Source organism: Zalophus californianus, chromosome 12, assembly GCF_009762305.2.
Source record: "Zalophus californianus isolate mZalCal1 chromosome 12, mZalCal1.pri.v2, whole genome shotgun sequence".
NCBI classification, from domain to species: Eukaryota; Metazoa; Chordata; class Mammalia; order Carnivora; family Otariidae; genus Zalophus; species Zalophus californianus.
This window is the reverse complement of record NC_045606.1, coordinates 6,402,490-6,415,523: the sequence shown is the minus strand read 5'-3', so window position 1 is coordinate 6,415,523 and position 13,034 is coordinate 6,402,490. Positions and strand designations below refer to the sequence as shown.

At 39.8% G+C, this 13,034-nt stretch overlaps 1 pseudogene; it reads left to right on the top strand.

The window, feature by feature from the left end:
* Positions 1–5,047: 5,047 nt before the first annotated feature.
* On the top strand, positions 5,048–7,279 carry LOC113911522 (annotated as a pseudogene).
* The last annotated feature ends 5,755 nt before the right edge of the window (positions 7,280–13,034 follow it).

Here is a 13,034-nt window from a genome sequence, read left to right as displayed (position 1 = left end):
ACAGATGAATGAGAGAACAAAATGCTAACAGGTTAACAACATCCCCAGCAAATATACTCTATACAAATCAAAAAAGATCTGAAACCAGGGGAAAAGAAAGGGAAAGAAAGAAAAAAGAAAGAGAAAAAAAAACACAAAAGTAAAAGATAAAAACAAAAACAGAACAATACAAAAAAACAGCATATGATCAAATATGATCAGGCTAGTGCATAGATCAGTGCCACACACTAGATTTTGGACGTTTTGGTCTGTTAGAAAAAAGTGCCTCCTAAAATTTTAAAGGAAGAAAGACATATATGTACAAAATAAGGGTTGATACAAGGAGGGATGGAAGATGACTGTAGACATAAAAATTATAAAGATTTTATTAAAGGAATTGATAAGAAGTTGTTTGAAAAAAGAAAGATGAAGATTAAAAAAAAAAAAAGGGAGAGAATGTGATCAGGCAGGAGACTAGAACCAAGCCATACACTAGTGATTTAGGGTATATTTTGATCTGTTAGAAGAAACTGTATCTTAAATATTTGAAGAGAGAACAACTTATATATATATTCCAAAAATAAGGGTAACTACTATGAAGGGATAAAATATGACTCTAAAAATGAAATATAAAATGTTTTTTTTAAAAAGGGATTGATAAGATGTTGGATGAAAAAGGGAAAAAGAAAAATGAAAAAAAAACAGTTAAAAAAATTAACTTTGAAAATCTAATGAATCATAGTAAAAAAAGCCATGAATTCTATTTGTAGTATTCCTCTAGCGCTGGCGTTCTCCCGTTCTCCTTGATCGGTAAACTTGGTCTTGGCTTGCTGGCTGTTCATGCTGATCTTCTGGGGGAGGGCTTGTTGCTGTGGTTTCCAAATGTCTTTGCTGGAGGCTGAATTGCCCCGCCCTTGTCGGTCCGGGCTAAGCTCGGGTTTGCTCTCAGGAGATTTGTTCCCTGCAAGCTCTCCGTACAGCCTTGGAGGACCAGGGCAAAAATGGTGGCCTCCCAATCTCCACCCGGAGGAGCCGAAAACTCGGGGCCCGCTCCTCAGTGCGCCCCCAGAGAAAAGCAGGCACTCCCATGTCCCCGGTCTCCGGCCGCACTCCGTGCTCACCCGGCCTGTGACCGAGCGTTTCTATCTCTGGCTCCCGACCTTGTGTGGAGCCTGCAAACCCAGCAGATCCCTGTGGTGCGCTCCCACGCCGCTCCTCCCGGGGGAGGAAGGGGAGTCTCCCCAGCTCTGCCGCTTGTTGGGTCCCTGCTGGAGGAGCAGTGGCCCGACTGGGCCACGGTTTATGGCAACCCCGAGCTGAGAGCCCGCACCTCGGCTCCGTCTCTGCCACAGGCTTCCCCGCTCTGATACCTGGGAGCTTTGCCGCACTCAGATACCCCGGTCTTTCTGTGACCCCGAGGGTCCTGAGACCACACTGTCCCGCGAGGGATCCACCCCCGCTTAACCACTGCAGCGACGTCCCTCAGCGGAGCCGACTTCTAAAAGGTCCGATTTTGTGCTCCGCGGCTCTAGCACTTGCCAGAAGCAGCGGACGGAGGGCCCCTCCCCTGCCATCTATCCTCCCGAATATCGCCTCGGATTCACTTCTCCACACATCCTACCTTCCAGAAAGGGGTCACTTTTCTGTTCAGAGAGTTGTTGCTACTCTCTTCTTCGATCTCCTGTTGAGTTCGTAGGTTTTCAAAATGGTTTGATCCCTATTCAGCTGACTTCCTGAGACCAGATGAAATCCAGGTCTCCTACTCCTCCGCCATCTTGCTCTGCTGACCTTTCCTGCTGTTTTTGTAGTCAATAGATTCCCCATGCTTTTAAGATGAAGATATGTTATATAAGGTCCTGCATGATCTTGTTTCTAATTAACTCTCCAGATTTATTTTCCAAATTTTTTTTTAAGATTTATTTATTTGAGAGAGAGTGAGAGAGAGAGTACAAGCAGAGAAGAGGGCAGAGAGAAAGGGAGAAACAGACTCCCCACTGAGCAGGGAGCCTGACATGGGGCTCAATCCCAGGATCCAAGATCATGACCTTAGCTGAAGGCAGATGCCCAACTGGCTGAGATACCCAGGCATCCCTTGTCCCTAAATCTTTATTTTCTTTCGTACCTCACCAGTCTCCTTTCTCTCTCATAGTCACCATGCTTGCCTCCATACTGAAGCTTCAGAGATGTACCTATATCTTCAAAAGTGTTGGGAGTGAGGGTGTCAAGTAGTATGATGTTTTCATAGTCATGTAAGTATGATATTTGTAATCAATATTTCAGCAGAATTGGTTAAGGCCATAATTTCTTTTTCATTCCACTCCTTTTGTGTCATAGAAGATTGGAATAGTCACAAGCATCTTTGGATCTAAATAAATGGAATATGAGTTGGCAACATGCCATTTGACTAGAATTTGGAAATATGTATTGGGAGATTTCAATGAAAAAAGAGAAATTAGATTTTTGACTTGGAGGAATATAGGGGGAACTTTTTAACATTTGTAGATTTATATACTAAATTATCAAAAGAAAATTCATCTAAAACTTAAAAACTTATGTAGCACACAAAAAGCAATTAAATTGAAAAATACTGTTCTGACATTGAGTCAAATTATTAAAACAAAAACAAAATTCAATAAAACAAAGAAATGCATTTCAGATGTAAATAATTAATAGGGTTTAACCATATGAAAATTATTTAAATATCTTGCTTAATTACATGAAATACTTACATTGATGAAGAGAACATAAAACTCACAATAGACCACTTAACACAGACATTGATATATGATACCTTAATGACAAGCTTAATGAGCATAGCCAATGGTAGAAACTGTTAGCATTAGTTCCTATAGGGAAAACTTGAATTGGTTGAAAATTAACCTGAAAGAGATTTTGAAAACAATTTTAAAAGCTTTTGAAACTGAAACTTTTGTAAATTATTATATGAAATAACAAACCATGATCCTCTATGCCCAGAGTAAAGACTGAATTAATTTACTATGATCTCTATAGAGAATTTATTATAGCATTTTGTCATATGAAGAAGGGATTAAAAAGTATGCAGCTATAAAAGAAGCCAATCTGAAAAAGCTACATGATGTATGATTCTAATAATATGACATTCTGGAAAAGGCAAACCATGGAGAGAGTAAAAGGATCAGTGGATGCCAAGGGCTAGGAAGAGGGAGAGATAAATAAGTAAGACAGAGGGGGTTTTTAGGGCAATGAAACTCTACTGCAATATACTATCATGGTGAATATGTCAGCATATGTTTGTCAAAACCCATACAATATAAAATACCAGAGAGAACCTTAATGGAAACTATGAACTTTGGGTAATAATGATGTGTCAGTGTCATATTTTGGGCATATGTTTGGCAATTAATAAAAATATCATGCTATGACTTCCAATCTAAATGAGATGACATAGATTCATTCTTCCCTGCTCTTCCTTGATAAGGACAACCGTAGACCCTAGAACTAATACAAGAATCAGCCAAAGGAGAACTCTGAAAGATGGAAAGAACAGACAAATTGGTTATGGATGGCAGGATTGGAGATACAACATGGCAGCAGGTCAGCTTACCTTCACCTGGAAAACAGAAGGTGACCCAGCCAAATGTAGCAACAGAAAATGACATGAGGAGGCTCATTTCTTCCCCAGATTGAAAGAAATTTCCACCTAAGATATTAGGCAAGCCTGGAAGCCCTAACAACTGGGACAGGTCATGAGGCACAATGACACCATGCAGCCTTGGGAAGCTCTTTCCTTCCACAACACACCTGAACTCCCCACTCTCACAGAAAGAGACACAGGTATCCGGGCAGTGTGTGCAAGGGAGATGGGACACAACAAATATCCCAGCCTGGGAAGCACTCTTTGTTCATATCATCTGGTGACTGCCTTTCCCCATGTAGATGTACTGGGTCACCTGGGATTTAAATAAGACACAAAGTCTTCTAACATAATAATAAGAATATTCATAATACAATAAAAAATAACCTACAATGCCAAGGAATAATAAACTTATAAGATGCATTAAAAGGGGAAAAAAAAGCTTATTCCAATACTGAGATGAATCAGATGTTGGAAATATCTGACAATAATTTTAAGTCAGCCATCATAAATATGTTTTAACAAGCACTTATACATTTTCTTGGAAAAATATAGGGATATAGGGAAAATTCTGCAAAAATACAGAAATTATAAAAAAGAAAGACCAAAATTATAAAAATTGAAATTTATAATAACAGAAATTAAAGAAAAGGAAATAAAAATCTTGTTAGCTTTGACCCATGGTAGAGAAATGATAGAATCAGTGAACTTGAGGACAGATCAATGTACATAATCTGGACCACAAAGAGAAAATAGACCAGAAAACTTTGAAAAGAATCTCAGAGAAAATAAAAGATGTAATGCTTGTGTCACTGGAGTCTCTGATGTTAAGGAGAAAGGGCAGGAGTCTTAGAGACTGAAGAAATGATGGAAAAGTTCCCAAATTTAGTGAAAGGACCCTGAATACACAAGAAGCTAAGCAGATCCCCACACAGATTGAATCCAAAGAAATCTATGTCAAGACAATAATTTAATAATTGAATGAGTAAAAACTAAAAAGGAAGAGAAATTTTTGAAAGTAGCCCAAGAAGCATTATATTACCATAGGGGATGGCAACTTGATGCCAGCAGATTCCTCAGATGATATCGTAGAGACTAGAAGGTAATAATGGTGTTCTCACAGTGCTGAAAGCAAACAACTATCAGCTGTGAAATCTGTTTCTCAGGTTTAAGTATCTCAAGAATGAAGAGGAAGTAAAAACACTCTCAGATGAAGGGAAACAATAAAATTAACAGACCTACTCTTTTTTGTTTTCTACTTTTTTCTTTTTTGAGTATAACTGAGATACAATGTAACATTAGTTTCAGTTGTACAGCACAGTGATTGGACAAGTGTATAGCTCACCACATGTGTAGCAACCATCTGTCAAAATACAAAGTTATTACAATATCATTGACTATAGTCTCTTGAGTCACCCCCGCGCAGCCTTGTTGCAGATACGTAGCCGGACGCAGTCCCTACCCACCGTCGTCTGTAGTGCTTGCAGCTCTTCTCCTTTAAGATGCCTGAGGAAGTGCACCACGGAGAGGAGGAGGTGGAGACTTTTGCCTTCCAGGCAGAAATTGCCCACCTCATGTCCCTCATCATCAATACCTTCTATTCCAACAAGGAAATTTTCCTTCGGGAGTTAATCAGTAATGCTTCTGATGCCTTGGACAAGATTCGCTGTGAGAGCCTGACAGACCCTTCCAAGTTGGACAGTGTTAAAGAGCTGAAAATTGACATCATCCCCAACCCCCAGGAACACACCCTGACTCTAGTGGACACAGGCATTGGCATGACCAAAGCCGATCTCATAAATAATTTGGGAACCATTGCCAAGTCCGGAACCAAAGCATTCATGGAGGCTCTTCAGGCTGGTGCAGACATCTCCATGATCGGACAGTTTGGCGTTGGCTTTTATTCTCCCTACCTGGTGGCAGAGAAGGTGGTGGTTATCACAAAGCACAATGATGATGAGCAGTATGCCTGGGAGTCTTCTGCTGGGGGCTCCTTCACTGTACGTGCAAACCATGGTGAGCCCATTGGCCAGGGTACTAAAGTGATTCTCCATCTTAAAGAAGACCAAACAGAGTATTTAGAGGAGAGACGTGTCAAAGAAGTGGTGAAGAAGCATTCGCAGTTCTTAGGTTATCCCAACACCCTTTATTTGGAGAAGGAACGAGAGAAAGAAATCAGTGATGAGTGATGATGAGGCAGAGGAGGAGAAAGGGGAGAAAGAGGAAGAAGATAAAGATGAGGAGGAGAAGCCCAAGATTGAAGATGTGGGTTCAGATGCGGAGAATGAATAGTGGGAAGGAAAAGAAAAAGAAAACAAAGAAGATTAAGGAGAAATACATAGATCAGGAAGAACTGAACAAGACCAAGCCCATTTGGACCAGAAACCCTGATGACATTACCCAGGAGGAATATGGAGAGTTTTACAAGAGTCTTACTAATGACTGAGAAGATCACTTGGCAGTCAAGCATTTTTCTGTAGAAGGTCAGCTGGAATTCAGGGCATTGCTGTTTATCCCCCGTCGGGCCCCTTTTGACCTCCTTGAGAACAAGAAGAAAAAGAACAACATCAAACTCTACGTTCGCCGTGTGTTCATCATGGACAGCTGTGATGAATTGATACCAGAGTATCTCAACTTCATCCGTGGTGTGGTTGATTCCGAGGACCTGCCGTTGAATATCTCCCGAGAAATGCTCCAGCAGAGCAAAATCTTGAAGGTCATTCACAAAAATCTTGTGAGGAAGTGCCTTGAGCTCTTCTCTGAACTGGCAGAAGACAAGGAGAACTATAAGAAATTCTATGAGGCGTTCTCTAAAAACCTAAAGCTTGGAATCCATGAGGACTCTACTAACCGGCGCCGCCTTTCTGAGCTGCTGCGTTACCACACTTCTCAGTCTGGGGATGAGACGACTTCTCTTTCAGAATATGTGTCCCGCATGAAAGAGACCCAGAAGTCCATCTATTACATCACTGGTGAGAGCAAGGAGCAGGTTGCCAACTACGCTTTTGTGGAGTGAGTGCGGAAGCGGGGCTTCGAGGTAGTGTATATGAGGGAGCCTATCGACGAATACTGCGTGCAGCAGCTCAAGGAGTTTGATGGGAAGAGTCTTTTCTCGGTTACCAAGGAGGGCCTGGAGCTGCCTGAGGATGAAGAGGAGAAGAAGAAAATGGAGGAGAGCAAGGCCAAGTTCGAGAACCTCTGCAAACTCATGAAAGAAATCTTGGATAAGAAGGTTGAGAAGGTGACAGTCTCCAACAGGCTAGTATCTTCACCCTGCTGCATTGTGACTAGCACCTATGGCTGGACGGCCAACATGGAGCGGATCATGAAAGCCCAGGCCCTTCGGGACAACTCTACGGTGGGCTATATGATGGCCAAGAAGCACCGGCAGATCAACCCTGACCACCCCATCGTGGAAACGCTGCGGCAGAAGGCGGAGGCGGACAAGAATGACAAGGCAGTCAAGGACCTGGTGGTGCTGCTGTTTGAAACAGCTCTGCTCTCCTCCGGCTTCTCACTCGAGGATCCCGAGACTCACTCCAACCGCATCTACCGCATGATCAAGCTAGGCCTGGGCATTGATGAAGATGAAGTGACTGCGGAGGAACCCAGTGCTGCTGTTCCTGCTGAGATCCCCCCCTTGAGGGTGATGAGGATGCCTCTCGCATGGAAGAAGTAGATTAATTCTACCTGCAGAACTTGTCCCCTCTGTATAGTGTCCCCATGGCTCCCCAGCAGCCCCGAGTGGCCCCGGTTCACCTGGTTCCCTCTGCTGATGTCTAGTGGCTTTTTCTTTTTTTTTCTCCTGTCTTTGAGGCAGGAAAGAAGGCCCTCAAGCCCTATCCCTTCCGATATTTGACGGGGTTTGGATATGTATTGTGGGTGTTTTTTTGTTTATTTTGTTCCGAGATTAAAGTATGCAAAATAAAGAAGATACAGTTTTATACAGTTAAAAAAAAAAACAATATCATTGACTATATTCCTGATGCAGTGCCTTCTCACTCCATAACTCACTCCATAACTGGAAGCCTGTACCTCCCACTCCCCTACTCTTAAATAATAGCTGAAGGAAGTTCTTCAAACAAAAAGAAAATGATAAAAGGAACTGTGGTGCACCCGGAAGTAAGAACAAACAATGGGGAAAAAGAAAACAAACACAGAAACACTTGCTTTCTTACTGAAGGAGAAAATACCGATGATATTACCCAATGTATGCGTAGTGACGTTATGGTTCTTTAAAATGCTATATATTCCATCATTGCCAAATAACATTGTGGATACTTTTAGATTATTTATTGTTTACACTAAAGGTATATAATGTGTTGGAAAGGCATCACAATAAAATTGTACATGTAACTATATTCTCATTACTTTTCCCTTCTGAGTTCTCTGGTGGGCAATGACATTGGACACTTCTGACTGAAAGACTTCTCACACCCATGACATTTGCAAGGGTTCTCCCAGTGAATTCCCTGATTGTCAGCGAAGAACTGGTTCTAAAGGAATTCCCACATGAGGATATTCAAATGATTTCTAGCTGGAGCTCTGGTGGAAGGACATCCCAGTCATTAGTCACACATTACATTCATTTGGTTTCTCTGCTTCGTAAGTGCTCTGATGACACATGAGGTGTGATTTCTTTGGTGAATGCATTCCCACATGATTCTCTGAGACCATTCACAGGATTTCTGTGTGCTTTCTGGTGTACAGGGGGCAACTCCTCCATTTTAGTGGAAAGATAAGTTCTGAATGAATTCTTCATTTTGTCAGAGAGTCCTCTCACTTCAACTATGAGGTTCCCCTTTAGGATGAGTTTTCTCATACTTTGAGTAGTAATTTTTCTACCTTATACTAGTACATCAACCTCTTTTCTTATATTAATAATTAATTCTGAAATGTTTTTCAAAATATTTTCCAGTAGTGTCTGTATTAGTCTGTGTTCTCCAGAGAAACAAAAACGATAGAATATATGTATGTTAATATATGCAAATACACACATATGTATGTGTATATATATGTTTTTATCATATGTATTTATGTATGTAACAAATAAATAACTGTATGTGTTCATGTATATAATACATATTGTATTTATATATGAATATATATGTATTATATATACACATTATATGTATTTATTTTATATACATGTATATTTATTTATTATCTATAAATAAAGTGAAGACCCGGGAGAGCCAATGGTGTAGTTCCAGCTTGAGTCTGAGTCTGCAGGCAGGAGAGTTTAATGACCCAACTTGAAGACAGTCAGAGGGAAATTCTTTCTTATTCAGCCTTTTATTCCATTCAGGCCTTCAGCAGGTGGCATGAGGCTCAAAAACATTGGAGAAGGCAGTCGTTTTACTCAGTCTGAAGATTCGAGTGTTAATCTCATCCAGAAACATCCCTCAGACAAACTCAGAAACAATGTCTGACTAGATGTCAAATTGACACTTATCATTAACCATCACAGTGTCATATTATGTGGGTTTTTCTTATGACTAGATTTGGTAGAACATGTTTTTCCAAATATGTTATCCTATTTCTCAGATACTTTTTTTTTTTTTTTGCGGGTGATGAATACAGCTGATTGAGAAAGTTCATCCGGGTGTAATGTGAGCTTCTCTAGAAGTTCTTCAGAATGTCTCCAATCTTCTAGGTAGATCTGACCTACAAAACAACCCTCTTATCCTGGGCTCTGCTCTTTATTCCAACTGAAGAACTGCTTCGTCTTGAATGTGTGACACTTTAGGGTCCCAGTCGCAGTAGTTTTCCAACCTCACATGCCTGAACATGGGTTTCTGAGAAAGGTCCAGTTGCTGTCATAGCACCTGGGTGAACTGCATGGACACGTGCTTGAGTGATGAGATGAGATGTACTTTTGAACCCTGGTTTGAGATTTGTAAGAAATAATCTGTTGTCCTTTAGGCTTCTCTTCTAAAAAAAGGAAGATTTGAGAAATGGAAAGCAAGCCTCAGGTCAGCCAAGCCATGGCCACCACAAGCTGGACCTCCCTCTCCTTGGTATGTAAAAGATGAGTCTGTACAGTGTTAAAATTGTCATTCAAAATAATCCTTTAGAGAAAAATCTCCTAATCCATAGATACTTGTTTTGTCAACTGTTCCAGTGTTTTAAAGTACCCAGATTTTGAAGTCTGTCTCCCTATTCCTCCAATCCCTAACAAACACATGAGGACAAGCTTTCTAAATGGTCCTCAAAGTACACAGAAAACAGAGTTGTTGAATTTCTTTTTTTTTTTTTAAGATTTTATTATTTATTTGACAGAGAGAGAGACACAGCGAGAGAGAGAACACAAGCAGGGGGAGCGGGAGAGGGAGAAGCAGGCTTCCTGCTGAGCAGGGAGCCCTATGCGGGGCTCGATCCCAGGACCCTGGGATCACGACCTGAGCTGAAGGCAGACGCTTAACTACTGAGCCACTCAGGCGCCTGGTCGTTGAATTTCTAAATAATGTAACAAATATCAGAGATTAGCCTCTAATCAGAACATTTTTTGTTAAATTCCCTGATTTATGTTAATCAGGATTAAATGAAGTATTAAAGGCATCTTTTCTGCCCTTAAATAGACTGTTTATACTTAAGCACCAACATATTTTGGGGAGAAAAAAGGTAATATTCAGTGTTTATTTGGCTCTTATGATGGTTAAACCATTTATTTTCAGTTTTGAGTAAACATAATTTTCAAACACACATTAAGGCAGACCAATTGATTTGATGAAATTTTCAGCCTGATTGCCTATTCACTGGAATTAATTGACAGGTGTGGAAATCTGAAATTAATTTTTAGACCAACATTACTGGAATATATATTTTTAAATATAAATTTTGGCTATGTAACGATAGCTTGTATGAGGCTATATTGACAATAATGTTTCTTATTTGGACTTGTAATATGATTAAAACTAGAATTTAAAGGTCTCAGTATTATTTCTGTTACAATGAAGTTTTAGAAGTTTATTCTGCTCATGACTTTGCCTCTAATTTTTCTTGTTAGCATTGGCAAAAGTTTTTATTGACATTTAGGCACATGAAAAATTAGCAACTTTAAAGTGGTACGAGTTCTTGAATTATCAAAAGTAGGGGACACACCATTTTCTTCCTGAGGATATTACACATATGATAATTAAACTTGGAGAAAATAGTTGGTAATTTAAGTCCAATCTAGATTCCTAAACCTAAGTGGATATTAAGTTATATTGCACACCTTTGTTATCAGATAAACCAAATTGGTGTAGACAGTATGGAGAGGCATAATAAGTAAGGTTTCTCATTAGTCTGGGGAGTCAAGCTCTGAGAGTTAAATAATGACGTCAACAAATACAGATATACACAAAAGAAGATGAAAAGGGCAGAAAGAATCCCAATCAGCAACGTTGGAAAAGAATGTGTCAGTCACTAACAAAGTATAGATAAGGAGAGACAAATGTTGACATTCTTCAATCTCCCTCTTCAGGGAGATGTCAATTCAACCAACCTGAATTTTCAGGGAAAAAAATACCTAGCCCTATTGTTTATGTGTACACAGTGAGACCGAATATCCAAAGTCTTTGCCATAAAATCAGCTCCACTTACAAGTTTTCAATTAATAGAAATGTGGTCTTTCCAGTTTCTAGGCAATAAAAACTCCAGAATCCATCTTGACTCCTTCATTTCTCCAATACTCTGCATCCCACCTCTTCATGGTCCTCAACAATGAAAATATATCTGGAGTTTGTGGTGAAGTTATTATTTTTGCTTTAAAAAAATTTCTCTACAAATTTTGGCTACACTAGAAATTACAACATTCATCCTTGATTAATACAAATCACTCTTAACAATTCCCAAATGGGGAAACTAAATATAGGACATCTTAACACTTTTTACACCCTCAGTGTTAGTTTTTTTTAAATATTTTATTTATTTGACAGAGAGAGATATAGTGAGAGAGGGAACACAAGCAGGGTGAGTGGGAGACGGAGAAGGCTTCCCGTGGAGCAGGGAGCCCGATGCGGGGCTCCATCCCAGGACCCTGGGATCATGACCTGATCAAAGGCAGATACTTAATGACTGAGCCACCCAGGCAACCCCACTCACTGTTAGTTTTACTGGGATCTTCAGTTTAGTTATTCCTACGATTAAGTCTCACATGATAACACCAGCAAGGCTTTGTAGAAAAAAAAATCACAGATGTTCACCATTTACTTTCTATCTACTCTTCATTCATTTTACAGATCGAATGTTCCAACTGTAATCATTATTCTCTTTCTTAAAGATCTTTCTTGTGTTTATTTAATACATAACTGATAACGACACAGACTATAATTGTTTCCTGAAAAAAGTTTTCTTTTCATTTCATTTTTCATGTATTTTTTTTTTGGTGCTAAATATAGAAATGATTTGATAGTAAATTAATTTCAGTATTTTAAAAATGGCATTCAATTTTTTTTCTGGCCTCCGTCACTTCTGCCAAAAATGTTTCTTTTTCCCTGGCCACTTTCATTATTTACTCTTGGTCTTTAATTTTCAGCAGTTCTTGGGCACCTGGCTGGCTCAGTTGGTTAAGTGACTGCCTTCAGTTCAGGTCATGATCCTGGAGTCCCGCATCGGGCTCCCTACTTGGCAGGGAGTCTATTTCGTCCTCTGACCCTCCCCCCTCTCATGTGCTCTCTCTCTCTCATTCTCTGTCTCTCAAATAAATAAATAAAATCTTTAATTTTCAGCAATTCAACTGTGGTTTCTCTACACGTGGTTTTCTGTGTTTCTTTTCTTCTTTGGTCCCTTCGATCTATGGGCTGATGTCTATCATCAACCTCAGAAATCCTTTGTTCCTCACCTTCTAGAATCCATTCCATGGTTTAAGCCTTTTTATTCTGTGTCACATGTGTCTTATGGTCTTCTCTGAACTTTCCATTCTTCTTTCTCTTTGTGTTCCTGTTTTGAAATGTGATTTGGGGGCGCCTGGGTGGCTCAGATGGTTAAGCATCTGCCTTCGGCTCAGGTCATGATCCCAGGGTCGTGGGATCGAGCCCCACATTGGGATCCCTGCTTTCCGGGAAGCCTGCTTCTCCCTCTCCCACTCCCCCTGCTTGTGTTCCCTCTCTCACTGTGTCTCTCTCTGTCAAATAAATAAATAAAATCTTAAAAAAATAAAATAAACATGATTTTGACCTTTCTTCTTGTCCTTTAAGTTTTCCTTTTGCCATGTGCAATCTGCTGTTAAAATATCTGGTGATTTCTCCTTGTCAGAGACTGTAATTTCCAGTGCTGGAATTCTTTTTATGGATTACAATTATTTGAGGAAATATACCATCCTTTAATCCTTCCTCTTCCTCTTTCTCTAATTTTCTGAATATATTAATCATGGTTATTTGAAAGACATTATATGTTTTTCTAATGTACATGTCATCTGTTGTCTCTTTTTACATCTGCTTTTTCTCTTCATTTT